Source organism: Vanellus vanellus, assembly GCF_965231255.1.
Source record: "Vanellus vanellus genome assembly, chromosome: 14".
NCBI lineage: Eukaryota > Metazoa > Chordata > Aves > Charadriiformes > Charadriidae > Vanellus > Vanellus vanellus.
The window spans coordinates 19,073,359-19,092,821 of NC_138919.1; positions in this window are offsets into that span (position 1 = coordinate 19,073,359).

The window sequence follows — 19,463 nt, forward strand, 5'->3', positions numbered from 1 at the left end:
GTGGGTACTCCCCCAGTGCCTGGACATATCTGAACTACACTGAATGACAGGGACTCAATGAATCTTCAGACTCTTCCACATGCCAAGCAGAGAGCTTTAAATTTAGGGTGCTCTGGGAGGTAACTGTGGGTTCCTCCTGTTGGAGATGACCCAACGTCGTGCAGAATACAGAAACATTCACTCAGGCAAAGCCCAAAATGCTTCCCCAGGTTAGCAGATAGCCTGTGCTCCCAGGAGAGGAGAGACATACATTCAAGCCTGACAGACAAAAGAAAGAGGTTAAAATCTAAGGCCTGGATAAGTAAGTGCCATGACCACTTAGCAAGAAAGAGGCTCCATTACCTTCCCTGACAAACCGCTCCAAATTTAGTTACAACATAATATATTTACTCCCTGATTACAGTGCTGAGTAGTGTGGAGCCTTGGGATGACCAAAATCGCACCACCAACAAATTCCCAGCTGTTTTGCTTGTCTCTATTAATTGTCTGCATTTGGCAGGCGTCCAGTTTTCAACATGATGTGATTCTCCTCAAAGACTAAAGAAGTGAATGGAAGAAAAAAAAAAACAACCTTCTACCTGTTTAATCCTTCAATTTTATCTTTTTTTTTTCTCTCCAATAGTCTTTAGGAAAGAACAGAGACTGACGAGGAAAGCAGCAATAGCCACGGGCAAATACAGGTCCCCATACTTTTGCCGGATGACTGGAGGACTGTGGAAGTTAGATATGGAATATACCCACCTCCCAAAATCCAGGTCAGGTCTTTCTCCCTGAATGGTTTCGCAGTCTGCACTAAGGAAGCTTTTAGCTGAGCTTCATCCATGTTTTGTGCATTTCCAATCTCACATACCCACCATCTGGAGAGGCAGCTCTAAGGGTAGAGCTGAGGAATGCCATCACAAGAAACTAGTCCTTTTTTTTGTTTTTTTTATATGACTGAACTGCTGAGAATCTGAAACACGCTTTTATTGCAGCACAGTGAAACCTAGTGACAGATGGTAATAATCACTTAAAAATAAATCTCCTTTATGCAACCAGCTTTTACATTCATTGAGCAAATCATTAAATCTACACTATATCTCTGTGTGTTGTGCATTGCAGAAGCAGCACTGCAGGGCATTTTTCTTAAGAATGTAACGTTCACTTACCTATCTTTACCCCTAGATATAAATGGGTAAAGCCTTAGTCCTTACAAAGTCAACGACAAAACTCCTCTCCTTCTTCAGTGAGGACCAGGATTTCACCTAGAAAACCTACCCAGCATAGGGAATATTAAATTAAAAGTATACATTAAAATACTTCAAACTCTGAAGAGGTGCAGCTCATGAGCTAGTCATTGGGACTACAGCTGTAAAACGGACCAACGCAGACAGATGTAAACCTCTCAAGTTACGCTCTTTGTATCACCAGTGACTACCTATGACAGTGCATACGCATCTTGGTATGACAAGCCTTCCTGCAACATATTCAACTCCACAGCGCAAGGACAGCGAGGAGGAAGTCAGTGTATTTGAATTTATTTATCCAGTTCAGACTTAGGAACCAGCAATCTTAAGTAAAGAATCCTTATATATGAATTAATGGAATAATCCTGAAGATACACACACTTCTCTGGAAACTAGGTCCGGCTAAAATATAGCATATTTCACCAACCGATCATAAATTGCTCTACAAAGAGGGAATAATTTTCTTTATTTTGCAGGTGGCAACACTGGGGCTTACAAAGGCGGTTGCAGAAAAGCAACAGGACAAACACCTTTTCTGACGCCCTTTCTGCTGGGCCACGTGATGTTTAATAATCACATACTCCTAGAAGCGGGTATTTACAGCCCCTTGTATCTGGCAGTACTGTCATGGGCTCAGGCAATCTTCTCCCTCCTTTACACACAATAAAAACAAGTTAACAGAAACAGAAATAGACTAAAGAAGCAAAAGATAAGGCATCTAATCAAAATACTACTGTAATTAATGTTATCCACATCCTCCTCTTAGTCCCCACACAATTTCCTGGAGGAAAGTAACAGAGGTCAGGAAATGTTCCATCTTAAAATATTAGTAATTAAGGTCATTATTACCTCATTATGTAAAAACAAGTTATACTGGGACTTCTTAAAGCGGAAAAGTTGCATAATCTTTCCCTACAGAGGGAACCCTCGCTTAAAGCTGAAAAAATAGTACTATTCTTACCGCTATTGCTTGCCACTGCAAATAGTGACAGAGTCTGCTATCATGAGGACTTGCTGATTCGGCTTCCTAAATAGACTCCTGCTGAAGTTGTACTTTAGTAGCCCACTCTCAGGAGCAAATACTGTAACCAAGCCCTCTAAAAGTACTATTATGGGTAGTACGTTGATCACTGTCACATGAAAGCAATCAGTACATAGCCAAAAGGGGATACGTCTGAGGCAAAGAGTAAAATGTCTTTAGACTGAAAGTTTTTGGGACAAGGATTATCTCGTCTGGTTTAGTGTTTGTTCAAGTCTTCACCAGGGAAGTCTGCTAGGTGTGTCTGTCAGCGTATGATGGCACAACAGCCAATAAAGAAGGCAAAAGGAGAAGATAAGGAAATCTTTCACTAAGTGGAAGAAAACCTCTATGTAGCATGATCCCATACATCAGTTTTTATCCTCGCGGAGGAAGAGATGGAATGCCCAGTCCCCGGGACATTTCAAGGTAGCCTACACGAAGCACTAGAAAGGTACAGGGCCGGGAGTAAGTCAGTGTGGAAGGGACTTTGTCCACCCCGCTAGATACACATTTCTGTTAATTCAAGGTTTCCATGACCATTACATATGTTCAAAAATGAGAAATTAAAATAAAAAACCCCTCCTGGCATTGGGCCCATCCATACAGTATCTTCATTGTCCTTTGATGCGTGTTCAACACACAACTGCTAAGTATTTGTGTAAAGGGTGTACTGTGAAAACAGAGGCTGTGCTTGACTGCAGAACCAGAACACAAGCGTAACGCTTCTGGGAGGGAAGAAGGGGGAAGAAAGCAAAATAACAACATAAAGCCTTGGTCTAGTTCATTTTGAGTGAGATAAGGAATCAAAACAATAAAGACCTAATCTTTAAATAGGAAACAGCATTGGAAATCCCTGTAAAATTAATTTGAGTCAGATGAGTATTGCTTTAAAAGTTCTTTTCCTGTATTTGTAAGGACAGGCTCTGCTAGAAGCAAAAGTGAATAGGTAACTCCAAATTTCTTTTTAAGTTCAGAAAGTTTCAGCTCATATCCATTTTGGAGACTGGAGACTCCAGTTTTAGAGCTAGAGTTGCATCTGTTTCTCATTTCGTCCTCAATTCTCCACCCAACCTCAACTATAAAGAAGAATGTCCAGACCACATCGTGTCCAAGATTTTGTGCACATCTTCCAAAGCAAAACAGTTTTCAAAGCAAAGATTCCTCCTCATTCTGGAGGTACAATTAGATGCAGAGCTCTGGAAGTTTGGTCTTGACAAGGTCAGATGATGAGCACCACACTGAAAGGATACTGCGCTTACCCTAAGCAACGCATTGGACATGAGGACAGCTATTCTCTCTCCCCACAGTAATTGCAAGTAAACAGCTTTTGAAGGTAATTCTTCCTATTAGCCACAAAACTGCTCCCAAGGCCACATATGTGCTGACATATACACACATTCTACTGCCACACATCCTTATCCAAGATGATGGAAATGCTTATTTTCCCATTAATGGGACTGTAGATTACCCTGATTGCTGATACACATTTACTCCTGACAATATTAAAAAAAAATAAATTAAAAAATATGAAGTCAAAGGATAAGGCAAAAGTGAAAAGGAAGCAGTCTGTTCCCACAGACCAGAGCCCAGCAAGAAGATGATGAAGCCAACTGAAACACAAAAAGAAAATAAACTCAGCAAAACTGATGAAGCAAAAGCCAGGGTAAAGCCGTTTTTGTAACAACAAACAGTGTGTTCTCCCTCCCTCTGTGAATCTAAAAGCATGTCCATCCCTAGTGATATATGTTCAGCCTGGAGAAGAGAAGGCTCCGGGGAGATCTTATTGCGGCCTTCCAGTCCCTAAAGGGCCTACAGGAGAGCTGGGGAAGGGCTTTCTACTGGGGCATGTAGCGATAGGACGAGGGGGAATGGCTTTAAATTGGAAGAGGGCAGGTTCAGATTGAACATTAGGAAGAAGTTTTTCCCTGTGAGGGTGGTGCGGCACTGGCACAGGTTGCCCAAAGAGGGTGTTGAGGCCCCATCCCTGGAGGTGTTCTTGGGCAACCTGGGCTGGTGGGAGGTGTCCATTCTATGATTCTATGTACGCATTTACACACGGTTCACATTTTCCTACATGTATAGAGCAATGACTGCAGCACAAGCAAGATGCATCCCAAAGCACCAGTGAACAACTAAAGGAAGCATTGCCAAGCCCGGGGTCACACGTGGGGTCCCTTCCATTCCTGAAGCCTCTCTCATTCCTCCCCCTCTGCTTTTCTAACCCTGGGGTGGTGTACACTGCTCATTTAATCAGGCAACAGGGTGCAACTGTATAGGGCAATGCATCCTTACTATCAAAACAGGTGAAGGAAACAAAAGGTATAATATTCTGGAAGAAAATCTCCAAACACTATTCCCTTGAAAACAGAAGCAGGGGAAAAACATCTTTAAAAATATGGCAAATTGCTAGGTAGTAAGTTTTCCTTAATTCCCCACATTTATGACTCTCTAGTACTGTGTTTGAAACAGTTTATTGGCAAGAGGGTCACAATACCCTGTCAAAGATGATTCTCCCTTCACAAGGTTTCCTGCATATTTTACACTCCGCTGCTTCCAGGGACCTGCAGGAACCACATAGGCATTTCAAAAACTGCTTTAAAAACAATTATATCCTGTAAACACCCAGCAGCTAAATTTCTTACTCAGCCTCCTGGCACTATTATGTACTATCTCAGGGTCTTTTTTAAAAAATAAAGAGTAGGGCATATTTTAAGGATGCGCATATTCTAGTTTAGCAAGATCTAGTTTATTTCAAAGTCTCCAGTATGAGATGAAAACAGCAAACAGGACTTAAAAGAAAAGAGAAGGATAAATAGGACTCTGGCCTAGACCATGAGACGGTCAATTCTGCTGTCCCACCTCTGGCATGAACCAACTCTCAGAGCTCCAATAAAGGGGAAAACACACCCGAACACTCCTCATAAAGCACCTGTAGAATAGCATAATGATAGGCACGCAAAGAGGAAAAATTCTTTCCTGGCCTCTGTGGCAAGCAGCTTATATTCTCCAGTATTAGATTAGATAGACCCTTTTATAGCTTGCATAACCACAAATTGCATTACTGTCCATAAAGATATCCTGAACGTATAATGGAAAATCCTATAGCATTCCTAAAATAACGGGGTCTCAAAAGAGGCTTAATGGTATTTCAAAAGCATTTCTATGTAAATAGAGATGAAATGAGAGTAAATTATATTTAATGAGCTTACTCCGAGACTTGTTGGTTATATTTTTTTCTTAATTAAAGGTGCCATCCTGCAAAGTACTACACATTGACCTCAGACTAGCAAAACCTGTTCAGCACATTCTTAATCTTAACCAGGTAACAAATTCATATGTATGTTTAGCATGGCCAGACCAGAAAGGTCAGCACCACGCAGGATTGAACCCCAGGAAACTGCTTTGGCCTCCTGTGTTTGTTTCTGCACAGCTTGAAACAAAACCTTGCGAGAAAAGGCCCAATTCATAGGAGACAGAACAAATGCCTATGGAAATATAAAGAAAATGCAAGGGTCATGCCATATTGGTTGCTTTTAAGTATATATCACATAAAAAGGGATGTTCTTCTCCAAAAATCCATCAAACAATATTGCCACAACTGAAGAAGGCTCACAGAATAAGCTCAATAAGCACAGAAGGCAAATGGCATCGCAGCCGTGTGCGGCGTTTGCACTGCAGAGGAGCAACGAGCAGATCGGTCAGTTTTTCCTAAGAGATCTTGAAATGGAGTAACATTGATGCCACATGCATTATGCAAAAGCGGATGGATTGATTAGTGGGTCACACAATTCCAAAGACCCATTAAATAATTAAGCACAGGAAAATGTTCTACTCCTGCAAAGCTAACCAGGAGCAGCTCGCTACTTGGAAGATTCTCTGTGTACTTCATCGCTCAAGCAAAAGCTAAGCAGGTTCTCACTGACTTGGGGCATTGCCCTCAGTGTCATGGGCACTGTCGTATTCCTTCAGACACATCCTCATATCGCATTGACAAGCGGTGCCTTCCCACTGCCGGGAATTTGTGCAGCGGGGCCTCTGCTTTCTCACGGACTTGGCAGCAATTAATTTGTTAGTGTGAGCAGGGACTCAACTGATGTGTTTTTCTAGGCATTTCCCAAAGATTCAGGGTTAAGTTTCGTGCTTTATTTCTTGGCAATAGCACTACACATCCAAAAAACCTCAAGCAGTTGATAACAGAGAAAATATTTCAGTTTGAAATATTTTTTTAACCAGAACTGACCATCAAGCTGCGAGGAGTTATGTTCAAATTCAGCTGTTTAGATAGGGTCCTTTTTGTATCAGGTTTGCTAAAAGGTTCAAGCATTGCCAAGTTTTAAGAAGGGTATGTAGTAGCCCAAGGAATTTAATTATTTAAAGCTTAAAAGACAGAGCTATTAACCAGCACCATTCTGACGCCAGTAGGTTTAAGAAGTCGGTACACATGAACGAGTGACCCCGCTTGTCGCTTCAGCAACATTTTTATGAAGGCCTAAAAATGAATGGCACTTCTGTATCTTTCTAAAAGCTATTTAGAGATAGACTAAATAACTATTGCCATTTTTAAAGGTAATTCCTTCAGAAACACGCACTGTATTTAGAACAAATTAATCTAGCTAGAAAAGTACAAGAACCACCCACGTTTCACTAACCAGATGAAATCACCCACATTTCACTAACCAACAGCTCCTTTAACAACCTCAAAGTACAACAGAAAAAGTATTACACAGGTACACCTTACACCTAAAGTAACTAATCTGACCTCTGTTAGCTAACAAGATTTGGAGGGATTGAAAAGATTTTCTGTATTTTAGAAGATATATGTCAATGTTGAGAAGAATTGGCTTCTGTGTTTATTTCTCAATTAGCTTTTCTTGAACTTATTGTATATCAATGTATTTCAGTTTCTCATCACCTCCTAATCAAATTGCTATTTTATCACCTGATACAGAAATAAAACACCAGGAGAAATCAATAGTCAGAGAGAAGGGTTAGGTAGGGGTCAGCCCTGGATAAGTGATATGTCTGTCTTATATCACGGCATGAGATCAACTTCAAGCAATGAATCTGAAGAGTCAAAAAATGGACTCATAAGGGGAAAAGGATTCGATTTAATTCGGCTGAGCAAGTTGCATTAATTGCTTAAATAACTACAACTGGCTGAAGTTTGCAATTTCCCATCACTATTTTGAATTGCAAGGAAAAAAGGCCAAATAAACTGTTCCGATGGTTTTGGACAACATTCTCTCTATTTTTTCATCCAGCTCTACAGAATATGATACTTAAATGACAGCTGTTCTCCTTCCCTTCTTCTAACAAATCAAGTGCAAGGATACATGAAGCTGGAGTCTGTAGAGGTCATCCTTTCCTCTGGGGATTTTTATGCATGTTTAATAACCTGCTAGTAAACCATTTCCCACGGTTGGGGAGCACACAAAGGACACTTCTAAGGTTTTGCCCCTCCGTCACCATCTATTTGCATGAAGCACGTATGAACTCGCATACCTTGGACACGTCCACCTCCCCACCAAATGTGGCTGAAATCAATACCCAGGTTCAAAAGCTACGAGGCAAGGTGCTAGTCTCTCACATACACACTCCGTGGCTGTAATCTCATTTCCTTAAGGATACACCAAAGACCGAACTTAAAATTACATTCCATGTCTAACACCTGTGTTATCAGCCATAGGAGACTCTTGAGACTTGACGGTGGTTTTCTGTAGCACTACTGAAACAGCTTTTCCCAAACACAGTTGTACTGAAAGCATTTTCATTACTAACCCAGAGCAATCTGTTGCTAATACGCACTGCTGCAAGGAGACAACTTCCTAAGGGACTGAATTTAACTGTAATGGCAACACGCCGGTGAAGACTCTCTCTCAAGTTATTTCACTGAATCATTTCCAGGATGTCATTTCCATCTAGTTTTGGGGTCTTTTCTGGAGGAGAAAGCTCTTTTCAACAGAAAGAAAATAAATTTAACCCCACCTCTCTGCCTTCCCGCTCTGCCTCACCAGTGACAACAAAACCGAGCAGCCACAGGCCATCACTGTGTTATGTTTGCTGTTACAGAACGACATCACTGCGAACTGTAGATACACAGCACTGAATCAGTATCTCCTCCTTTTCTTCTTTTAAATTTTGTCTCACATTTGCAAACATAATTACACCACCCAGATCACCAGCTGTTCTGCTCCTGTAATCTGTGTGAGTTCGCATTGTTCAGCAGGAGAACAAGGGACAGAGCACCCTCACCGTGTCACAGCAGGATCAGGTTCAGAGCGAAATTAAATTTGCCCGTTACCCTCCCACTCCCTCCTGTGCTGTGATGCATGTGCTCATTTCCTCAAAGCAAAAGGCAGTTCTCCCTGCGTGGAAATCAATTTGATTGTAGGACTTCACAGACCTATGCTGGAGGACTTAAACTTTTTACAGTTTTTTGCTCCAGAAGCATAAGCCAAGTCTAAATTCCCTTCTGTCTTGCCTTCTACTTAACCCTTAGTGTTTGCCTGCGTACAGATGTGCCGATTTCCAGCTGAAGAAACTTCAGCTCAAGACTGCTCATGCTGCCAGAGGCTCAGACATACCTGAAAGCTTGTCTGCATTACTATTTCCAGTTTAACAACAACAACAACAACAACACCCCCAGTTTGTCTTTTTTAGTCCTGTGTACAGACAGATTTTTTTTCAGGATGCCAGCATTTTTCCCAGCACATGAAAATGCTTTCCCATCCTCTCTGAAACACCACCTCTCCTCTACGTTTAAAGTTACGCGGGTGCAGACAGCTCATTGATTTCCACACGGCCTGAGCACAGGTAGAATGCCTTGATGAAATGCATCCAAAATGCTTTTTTACAGGAATCCCATGATTATGGAGTATACAGGCTAAATCACAATGAAATGACTGACGAGCAGGTTAGCCACCAGCTTTACAAAGAAAAATAAAAGGTCAGAGTAAATTCCGGAGGTCTTTTATAAGCTGTAATTAATTATGTGTTATTTGATTCTAGTTACTTTCAGGAAACTAAGTGCTATAGTGCCCACAATCATCCGTTTCATGTGTCATTCACCTTTTCATTAAACCGGTCCTCTTGTACGGTTACTGGTTTCTGCCCTTGTGATCTCAGCTCCTCTCCTCTCAAACTGGCGATCTCATGTGTCGCTGTGTTCAGCCGTACACAGGGAAAAGATGCTGCTGCTTTGCAAAGCGTACCTGGTATTTTGAAAGTGGATGAAAACCCAGCATTTGGAAACTCCGTCTCAGGGGGAATGGTGTCCCAGGTGTGGGCAACTTCAACCGAAGTTTCTCAGCCAACTCTAATACAAATGCAGCGGGACTTCTCCTTTGCTGTCAGCAGGAAGCGATAATCAAAACCTGAGCTGACTAAAACCGGTTGGGCAAATGAAAGAGAAAGGTGGGGAGTTTAAGCCCATTAACCTCACTGGTTCACAGCATAAATTTGGATAAGACAACACAACTAGCAACTTCTTGCAAGCAGTCAGCTTTTGAATCCACTGCAGGCAGTCATATCCACAGCTGGTTCACAGCCTAAAAACTTGAGCTCTGAGCCAGATAGTCCCGTCCTACCTCAGCCATCGCAACTGTTACCTGTGTTGCCAGCAACTGAAACGAGACCATGAGTCAGCTCCACCACTGCGGCGTTTGGCATCAAACTGTCGTCTCAATGACACCAAATAACCTGATTTAGGAGTGCAAGTCTTTTCTTTCCTTACGTGTTTAAATAAAGTCCCCACCAGGATGATGAAAACATGGGAGAGTTGAATGGTCGCTTAAATGTACAAAGAAATGTTTGAAATCGAGGTGTTAGACATGGGAGGCTTGATTTTCATTTCATACTAGTAAAGGATATTGTTTCGTGTTTTAAACAGCAGTGATCTTTAATATTAGCAGGGAGTTCCCAGGCAGATGACAGACGGAATAGGTCTGTGCAGCGGGGCACTACCTAGAATTTGGGGAGCGTGGCACGTCCGATAATCACCAAAATCCACCCGTTTGATTTCCCGCTGCAAACTGGCCTCATGGGTGAACAGATGACCTAAAGGTGATGCAGTCTGTGCAGGTCAGGCCTAGTTACGATTTTGAGAGGCTTTATTCAGCTGTTTCACGTGCTCATACCAGAGGAGGAAACCGGGCTTGCTGGTAGGGGCCCGTTACAGCTGAGGAGGAGAACAGCCTTGCGGGAGCAGTGCCAGAAGAGGAGATTGGTGCTCACACGGATTTGGCCCGAGAATGTCAAGTAGCTTCTCTCACCTCCCCGCCTATAATGCTGAAATGAGTGTTACCAGAGTTAAAGGGATGCTGTGAAGCTAAATCCGCACAGGTTCTAAAGCACTTAGAGGACTTCAGCTGGAAGGCATGACAGAAATGAAACACTTTTTTATTATTTTTCTCACTCACTCAACAAAATTTCTGAGAGGAAAGCCAACATTTTATAGAACTTATAAAACTATGAGAAATCTGACTCATTTCCCATCCAGGCCAAAAGGAGTGTTTTCCACTGGCTGCCACGTGAGCAAGATTTGGACTAAAAGGCCTATGACAGTCCCTATAAACAAGGGCCCTAAAGCAACCCACAAATAGACGGCTGCTCTTTGCCTTGGCTTTCACCCGTCTTTCACCACGGAGACAGGAGGAGGAAGAAGATAATGAATCTGTCCGAGATAAATGTCCGCATACTAATTTATTTTCCTCTGTTAACACTGAGAGCAAGAACGACTGGTAATTTTGCGGACTGAATTTTGCGGGCTCCGCAAGTAGAATGAGACAGACAGCAGCCCGCAGGCCTACCTCTGTCTCCAAAGCAGCTCCTCAGCTCCAGAGACATGAACGCTTCAAATCACTTCTCTACAGTATCTTCAAGTACCACACTTCCACCTCACCGTGCCGAATTGTTTTAACTCACTTTAGCTGACTTCAGAAGGCTGCTGAACTAGAGGATATGTTTACATTTCAGATGCGATTTATTTCCCAAACACTGTTGTGCCAGCACTGGCAACAGAAGCCCTGCTTTCTGGAAGCCGGCCAACCTCTCAGTACTCCAACTCCATTCACTAAGTGCTAAAGGAAGTTCAGCCTCTGCATATATTTGCTTTGAATAGCTTTGCTGCTGTTTCAGCTGGGAAAGACTCTACATGATTTGAGTATATATCAAATTAACATACTCCGCATTGTCCTGCAAAGATACCACTGCCCTGTCGCACGCGTGGTTCTGCTGCATTATCGAGGGAGTTTTTCTGCCTGAAAAAACATTTGTGCCTCCTACTTCGCTCTTACTTTAGCTAATGCTACAAATACCACTAGTTGTTATAATGGCATTAAGTATTCCCTCACCTACCACCCTCACCATCGCTCACCTACCAACACGCCAAAGCAGCATCTCAGCGTGGAACGCACATTGCCTGTGCAGAACGGGATCCTCGAGGGTCCTCCAAACGCCTCCTGACATAAAAATGTCGGAACACCTACCCTGGGTCACCCCAAAAGCACACCTCGCTCAGTTCCCTGGGCCAGGGTGAGGGAAAGGTGACCGAGAGCGCCTGACAGCCGGGATGAGTGCCCTCCGGGAGGAGCAGCAGAGCCAAGGCTGGAGATGGAGGTGGCTGAGCTGGGACATGTACATGCTGCAGAGCGAGGACCCCATGCCAGCATGCTGCCCCTTAGTGGGAACAGTCCTGAGAGGTGCTCCTCGTCCCAGAAAACACCACAGTCACTGGGACGCTGACCCAGCCGCTACAGGCGTCACGGCAGGGAGCGGCACAGCGCCCACCTCCAGCGTGAAGGCAGGCAGAACTCCCCCTCCACAGAAAACCTGGAGGTGATCAGGACCAGCACCAGCTCACGAAACCCAAAGACTTTCCAGCAGTTTTTACTTCCCCTCCTTTCCTCTCCCTTTACTTTGCTTGGGTGTAACCACATCAATCAGTGTTGCTCACACAGTATTTTTGTTAAATAACTACAATTTTTTAGAAAGTTGCTAATAGCCAGCAGCTTAGAAAGAGGATAAAAACAGGGAAGCACGTGATGGTGTTTCCACGGAATACTGCCCAGCCTTGAAAAAGCAGCAGCTCAACAGCAGAATCTCTGGGCTTAGGGGCCTCCATGGATATGCTTTCTCTCATGAATTTACCTAGGCTCTTCTCAGTCCCATGTAGGGACCTAAACACATTTTAGAATAAGTCTGTGTGACTAGTCGAGATACATGGGGGCTAAGTGACACTTTTTAAAAAAAAATAAAAATATTCCTTTCTGCACTTCTGCACCCTGAAGTAGGCAAAACATCCCACTTGGGTCTCCCTTCATCAGGGTAAACTGCACGGAGACCTCTGACGCCACAGCAGGCGGATACAGCCACGCACTGGGGTACCACTGCACAGCAGCGTGCGTCCATACCCCCAGGGCCGCCCCCTTCTCCAGCTGCTATGATTCTCTGCAGTAACCTCAATTTGAGGTAAGACATACAGGAATGCTTTCACTGTTAAGAAAAACATATTCTGAAATAAACCCAAACTATCTTATAAAAAAAGTTTCAAGATTTCTGACATGCATTCTGGTTTTCCTATACTTAGCTATAAATTAAGTTTGCCTGTGAATTTTGCTACTTTAGTGATTCATGACTACAGAATGTGTCTTGAACGTAGGGGAGAGAAAAGGATTAGTGATGAAAAGGAAAACACACATAACATTTTTCAGTGTCTTAAGTTTTAATCACCAGGAAACAAAAAATAAATGAGCTATGGGCATTGTATAATTGCAGTAAGTTTTGAGAAATGAGTAGTGTCCAGAGAAACCCAATTAAGTTTAATAATTTTGCGCACCAGAGGCTGGGAGGATGAGGGGAGGGGGATAAGTCTATTAAGTTACTGATGAATATAAAGTTTTCAACTGCAGAAAACAATGGTTAAATTAATATGACACACGGTGATACTTCTGGCTGCCTTTCTAATTGATTCTTCTTGTTAAGAGGAACTTGTGCGCAATAAGCAGATTGCTGAGAGGCTATCCCCTGCACAGAGATAACAGTTAACTTTAGCCAGGCACACAGTGGCTTATTCATAAAAGAACAGGCTCTTTCTTAGTTTAGCAGGGCTTTACTCATGGGTTTTCTAGTTTAAGGCCCAATGTAACAGCAAGCAAAGACCAAGGGATCGCAGTACTGTCCAAAACTCATAGCCACCAAAACATTTAACCACTATTTGGCTCACATGCATTACTTCTCCCCCCAGGTGAAACCTGGAGTAAATGCTCATGATGCCCTACAAGGAGAAAGCCAGGTACTTTATTCACTGATTAATTCTTATACACAAAGTAAGTATCAAGCCAACAAAAAGCATAGCTTACATTAAAGCATTATCCAAGCCGAGAAATTCCTGGAATACCCATTGCCAAATGTGAAGCATTTGGTTTCATTATGTTCTGCATCACAGCCCCGATTTTCAAGTCACTTCAGAACTGAAAACCCAACTAAGAGGGCATGAGAGGAGCCTAGATGGATGAAACAATATGATCCCCTCGCAAGGAACTTCTTTTAGAATTCTGATGATCATAAACAAAAGCAGAGCGTAACAATGCAGAGGTGTCAAAAACCCATCTGGAATATCACTCAGAAACAAACTGCCCTGTTCAACTCAGTGAGGTGTCCAATGATGATAAATTATATGTCAGCACCCAGGATCATTTCATTCCTTGGACAGCAAAGGGAAGGAAACGTAGATGTCATGAGACCAGAACTGACAATCAGGAAATCCTGTCAACATTTATGATTCTATCTGCCCCTTTTACTGTCTCTAGTAACACAAATTGAGACTGAACACAAAACGGAAGATCATTTGCTGTAACATTGTTTGGGAAAGTAACACTGGCGCTTCATTTTACCCTGGGCAAGCTTGGGAGCTTGGCGGATCTCGAGGATATGGCACCTTCACAGAAGAGAACCATGTTTGTGGGCACAGAAAACTACACTAAGATATTTTGAACATCTGTAGTGTCCAGCAGATGCTACATCTCATTTTAGCAACTCACGCAGAAGTTCTTTGTGTAGAGTAATAAACCTTGAAAAAGATTCCTCTCCTCCCCTTACTCAACTTGTAAAGAATTTTCCATCTAGAGAATGCATTTGGTCCTTCTTACATGTTCCTTAGAAGGTAACACCACGTACACTATGATCAAAGTATATAAGCAGAGTAAATTTGCTCTATTTTTCCCACTTTACAGATGAAGCAGCTGAGACCACCCTTTCAGCTTGTAGTACATGCTACTCATCTTACTTTGCAGCTCATAGAACCACGTACAGATCACTTTCTTAGCAGAATTTCACCAATAGATCACTGCAAATCGTTAATTCCTCTTCTAAGAGGACGAGGAATTCCTTTCTTCTATGAGAAAGTTAGCAGACCAAACCTGTAATTCAAACTGGCCTACTTCAAGAGTTATCAACAATTTTTCCAAGAAAAAAAAAACAACTACAGCAATACAGAGAAATCCAATGTTAAACTCCAACAATTTGTGTCACAGTGGGAAACTGGAAAGTTGAAGGACCAGGATGCAGAACACCTCCTGAGTGGCAAACCATTGCATTTGGGTGCATCCCAGAGGCCTCCCGAGCCACAGTCAGTCCACACTGTGTTGTCCCCTGAGATCGGAGCTGCAGAAGAAATGAGCTCACCCCTTCAAAACCGGGAAGGGCCGTTCTCCTAACAAAGCGAGAGAGGCCCATCCTTTTAGCCATGATTGTCAAAGCTGCACCCCTGTCAGCCCTGTAATCAACTGAATTTTATCAGTTCAGGCCCTTGCATACTCCTGCCGCTTCTTGATTCAAAGCTTGTCAAAAGGTTTTAGAAGCGAAATTAATTTCAAAAACTGTTAAAGGGGGTACCAAACAGGCTGTGAGCAGGTGCGGCTGCTGCAAGCACTGGAAAAGAGGTCAGTTTTCCTGACCTACGTGGGAAATATCTCCAGACCAGAAGGGTGATGGGTAATTAAAAAAGGACAGAGAATGTGTCTTTTAAAGATGAAGAGTCTTCTTCACATCTCAGAGAACACAATGCTTTATTTCTACTTACCTGTTTATGAAATGCTCCAGGCAAAGCAACTATCATAAAAAAAGAAAAAAGCATGTTGACGGTGGTATCCAAACAAAACGTTCATTGACTTAGAAGAAATAAACAGGAAACTTTGTAAGAAAAATCAAGTAAGTGTTATTTTTATCCCTCCACTGAATTGTGCTTTACATGTAGTGTTGGCAACGGAGTCCACATTACTCCTCCATACCAAGTCATGTCCTTTTTTTGCATTTATAGCAGAGAAACAAAAATTGTTAAGTATCTTAATATCTAGGTATTCAAGATCTGTGAGTTCAGACTGCATTTAGGTGCTATTTTGAGCAAAATTTTATATTAGAAGGCATTATATCATTACAGCTAATTAAAAATAAGATTTTTGGAAGACTATAGGGTTCTTTTCGTGTGTGGGAGGGTCCAGAGCTGAGAAGAAAGAGGGTGTCTGGTCAGTTTAGGACGCCAACAATGGGAAGAAAAGAGGAGCCAATTTCTTTATGGTGGAGCATGGACAAGGTATGCTGTGCTTTTCTCAGCTAAAATTAGAGACATTTACCTTAACGGTCTTTTCTTTACTGTTATAGTCTATGTTAATTATTTCGCATATAGACAAACTTTGGTTTTGCATGCAAGTTCAAACACACCACAACAAGAGGGGAAGTTCCCCATTGTTCAGCAAATTCTCTGCTTCCTATTGTTGTTCAGTGCTGGATTTTAATTGTGCAAGTTACAGTATCTTAACCATTTTTCACTTCACCTTTTATTTTATAGCTTCTGTTATGTGTTAAGGAAAATGTTGCTTTCACTGAAGTAGCAGCAAACTAGCAGCTCCTGAAACTGCAAGATAAGAATTCTCACCTGACTACTCATAACAAATGAGACATGCCTCGCAGAATTCACCCGTTTTATTCCAGGAAGAGAAAACGTGTGCACTGGGAGACAGAAACAGAAATGAGAAATGCTGGGTGACCTTGGGCAAGTCACTTCACTTCTTCGTTTCTCTTTGCTGCTGTTTTCCTTGCTACCTTTGGTCTGTCTTGTCCAATTAACGAATCTGAAGCAGAAGTGCTCTTTGCACGGTCAGCGTATCTAGCCGTGAGGTGCTGACCTCACTTGGATACAACAGTAATAAGTAATAACCATGACAACGATTTACAAGTGATGCCCTGCATTTCTAATACTCTGGCTAGGAAATGTTTCAATAACTTATTAAAGCACATGTATAGTAAGTTTTCCTTTACAAGGGGAAGCTGCTCTTAACTCTCGTCAGCATTAATAGAACTTAAAAGCTTAGATTTTCACCCTGACAGGTTCTCCTGGAAGGCTGTGGCAGAAGTCTACTGCTCCACTGATCTGAGAAAAACTGTTCTAATTACAAATCCAAATGCACTCCTGGACAACTCTCACCCTTCACTCTTATGGCAGCGAGGTCTTCTCCTCTAGTGGTCATGCGGGTGCTGTATTTAGAGACAAATCACAACCCTTCCAGGCCTATGTCTTACTAGGGGAAAGAGGCCAAACTCTCCTCTGAGATACACGTTAAGCCTCCATTAGAACCTCTGCTTTGAGCTCTAATCCGTCACCCATGCAATCACTATAACCTAATTGCAGACTTAAGCTCCTGTCAAACTAGGTCAAAACCCTTGCAGTTCTCTACGGCCGGACTGGGAAGGTGACCAACCCTGGGTCTCCATACACTTCTCCCCAAAACAGAAGAAAGGCAACTATGTCCTTGCTCCTGAAATCCATTGCTCAGTGCAGTCCTCACGCGCCAGCGCTCAGCACCCATCCCAGGAAGGAAGGAGAGAACAAGCTCCCCTTTCAGGATATGCTCTCTTCCTTCCAGCTTGGGACTGTCCGCACATATCTGCATAGCCATGTTTAACTGGGTCTCTGAGGTACAGCAGTTGTTGGGACTAATGGCACAAAAAAAAAAAAAAGTACAAAGAGCCAAGGATGAAATTCAGCTTACAAGAAAATACTGTAACACATTATTTATTTGTAGTAGGAAGGATGACTTTCAAATGCCCATTGGAAGGAAATGTATAATAAGATCTTTTCTTTCTCTATCCTTTCTATTGACAGCATATCACTTTCAAACATCCTAATTTTGCCGGGTGAAAATGTGTGCCCCCTTTAATACAGATAAGTCATTTGCCATACATAAGCCTTGTTAATTTAGGATTAATGTTACCAAAGTAATTAAAGTGACCTTATGCAAAACACATGACTATAGCTTCGTACTGGTTATCTGCAGGGCTAACTTCAGTCCAGTGGTATTAACAGTTGGGTTGGCTTTAGCTTTACAGCTTCAGAGGTCTCCAAAACCCACTTTAAAATAAAGGTCTTCCATTAAATCTTCCAAAGACAAATCAATGTCAGTCAGTTGTTCCCTGCAGCTAACTGTGAGAAGGACAAATTCTTCAGTAGGCTTGAAGAGTCGACGATCACAGACAGAAACCAAGGATGCAGAAATCATGGTATGTTCCCCTCTAATTTCAACAGCCACCAGAAAAAGGTAAACAGAAATGAGTCAGTGGGTGCAGGTGGCACTTAAGTTGCTATCAGATAGGTGTTGTCACATGCATGAACTTTGAATTTGGCATGAAATTCTGTTTCTCTAAACAAAAGCTCAAAATAACCCTCCACTATACTGCAGAACAGCACTTTTAGTATGAGAGAGAATTGTTTAGTAAGCAACTGCTGCCAGATTAATAATTTATCAAGTACAAACTATGGTTATTTTTGTACGGTTTCTCTAGTAAAAAAGAAATCTGCTGGGAAATTTACATAAAAAGAAACTTCATAGGAACCAAATGCTACTGCACGGGCAAGGATATAAAATATAAAAGGTTGCTTTGTTCAATAACACTTTGGGTTGGCGGTCATTTAAAATGTTTTTCATGCACACAGTCAAAGATCAAAGTATTAATGGAGACAATTACAGAGCACAACTTGAGAGCACCATAGCAATCAGTTGCTAAGGCTAGAAAGTTTATTGCAAAATAGTGTTTACACCAATAAAGCCCTACTGATTTTCATATTGCAAAATATTTAGACCTCCCAGGCTACTACCTAGGATTACTGTATCTTTCCTAGGAACAGGATCACTGCTTCAAACAATTTCCACTTGAAGACACAAACCTCAGCTTTGTCCACTTTTGCAGCTGACACAAAGAAGTCCATTCAATAAAATAGTTCCTTTATTTGCATATGGTTTCCAAGGACTTGGTTCAAAACCAGCTCACAGTATAAGTGTCATCTGCTTTTCTCCTGTTCATTAAATCTGTATTCATTCACTGCATACAGCACCTTTGTTCACCTCCTTGATATCAACAAAGCTAAAGAGGGATGGACCGACCTCAAAAGGAGGCTACATTTTTATAGATTTCAAAGCAGGGGTATTTCAAAGACTCTTGCCTAGGGTCAATTCTGATACAAATTCCAGACATTCACGTTGAATTTTGTAAGACGCTGCTATTCAGTCAAAGCCAAGTTCAAAAGAAGCATCCCGTTATGCGATATGTATGCTATTTCTGATACAGAAGTCATTATTAAAAGAAATGTACCCAGCAATGCGCTACAGAACAAGAACCAGCATTGTACAGTTTTGCAATTAAAAGGAAAAGGGGTTTCATCTTTTCCAGCAGTCCCCTGTATAGATCAAGGGAAGCAGGTATGTGAGTTACGGGATACGGAGTACCCAGCACCTGACTGGCTGCAGAAATGGAGATGAAACCAGAATAAATCCGAGCTGCACAGAGGTCCCTGCTTAGAAGAATGACATTTGTGGAATGCACATTTTTGAACGTACACATTGCAGCATCTATCAAAATAGCGCTGTTGAAGTAGAGATATCCTCTCCACACACGCACACGCATCCAGAGCCCCTGCTTATGGCATATAACCGCCTGCTGCCCCAGGTCCAGGGCAAGGCAAACACCCCCGCTCCGGTGAGCCGATTCTGATCTGTGCCTGAAATTCTCTGGTCAGGTTTTACTGCCACCCACTGCACTACAATCCATGAGTAGATCCTTAAACTGTAACAATCATTCCTGCTCCCCTTCACATTCTTTATTAACACAGACATAATTAAACTGCTAAAACATAAAGACACAGACTTCTTTCTCACTTACAAATTCCC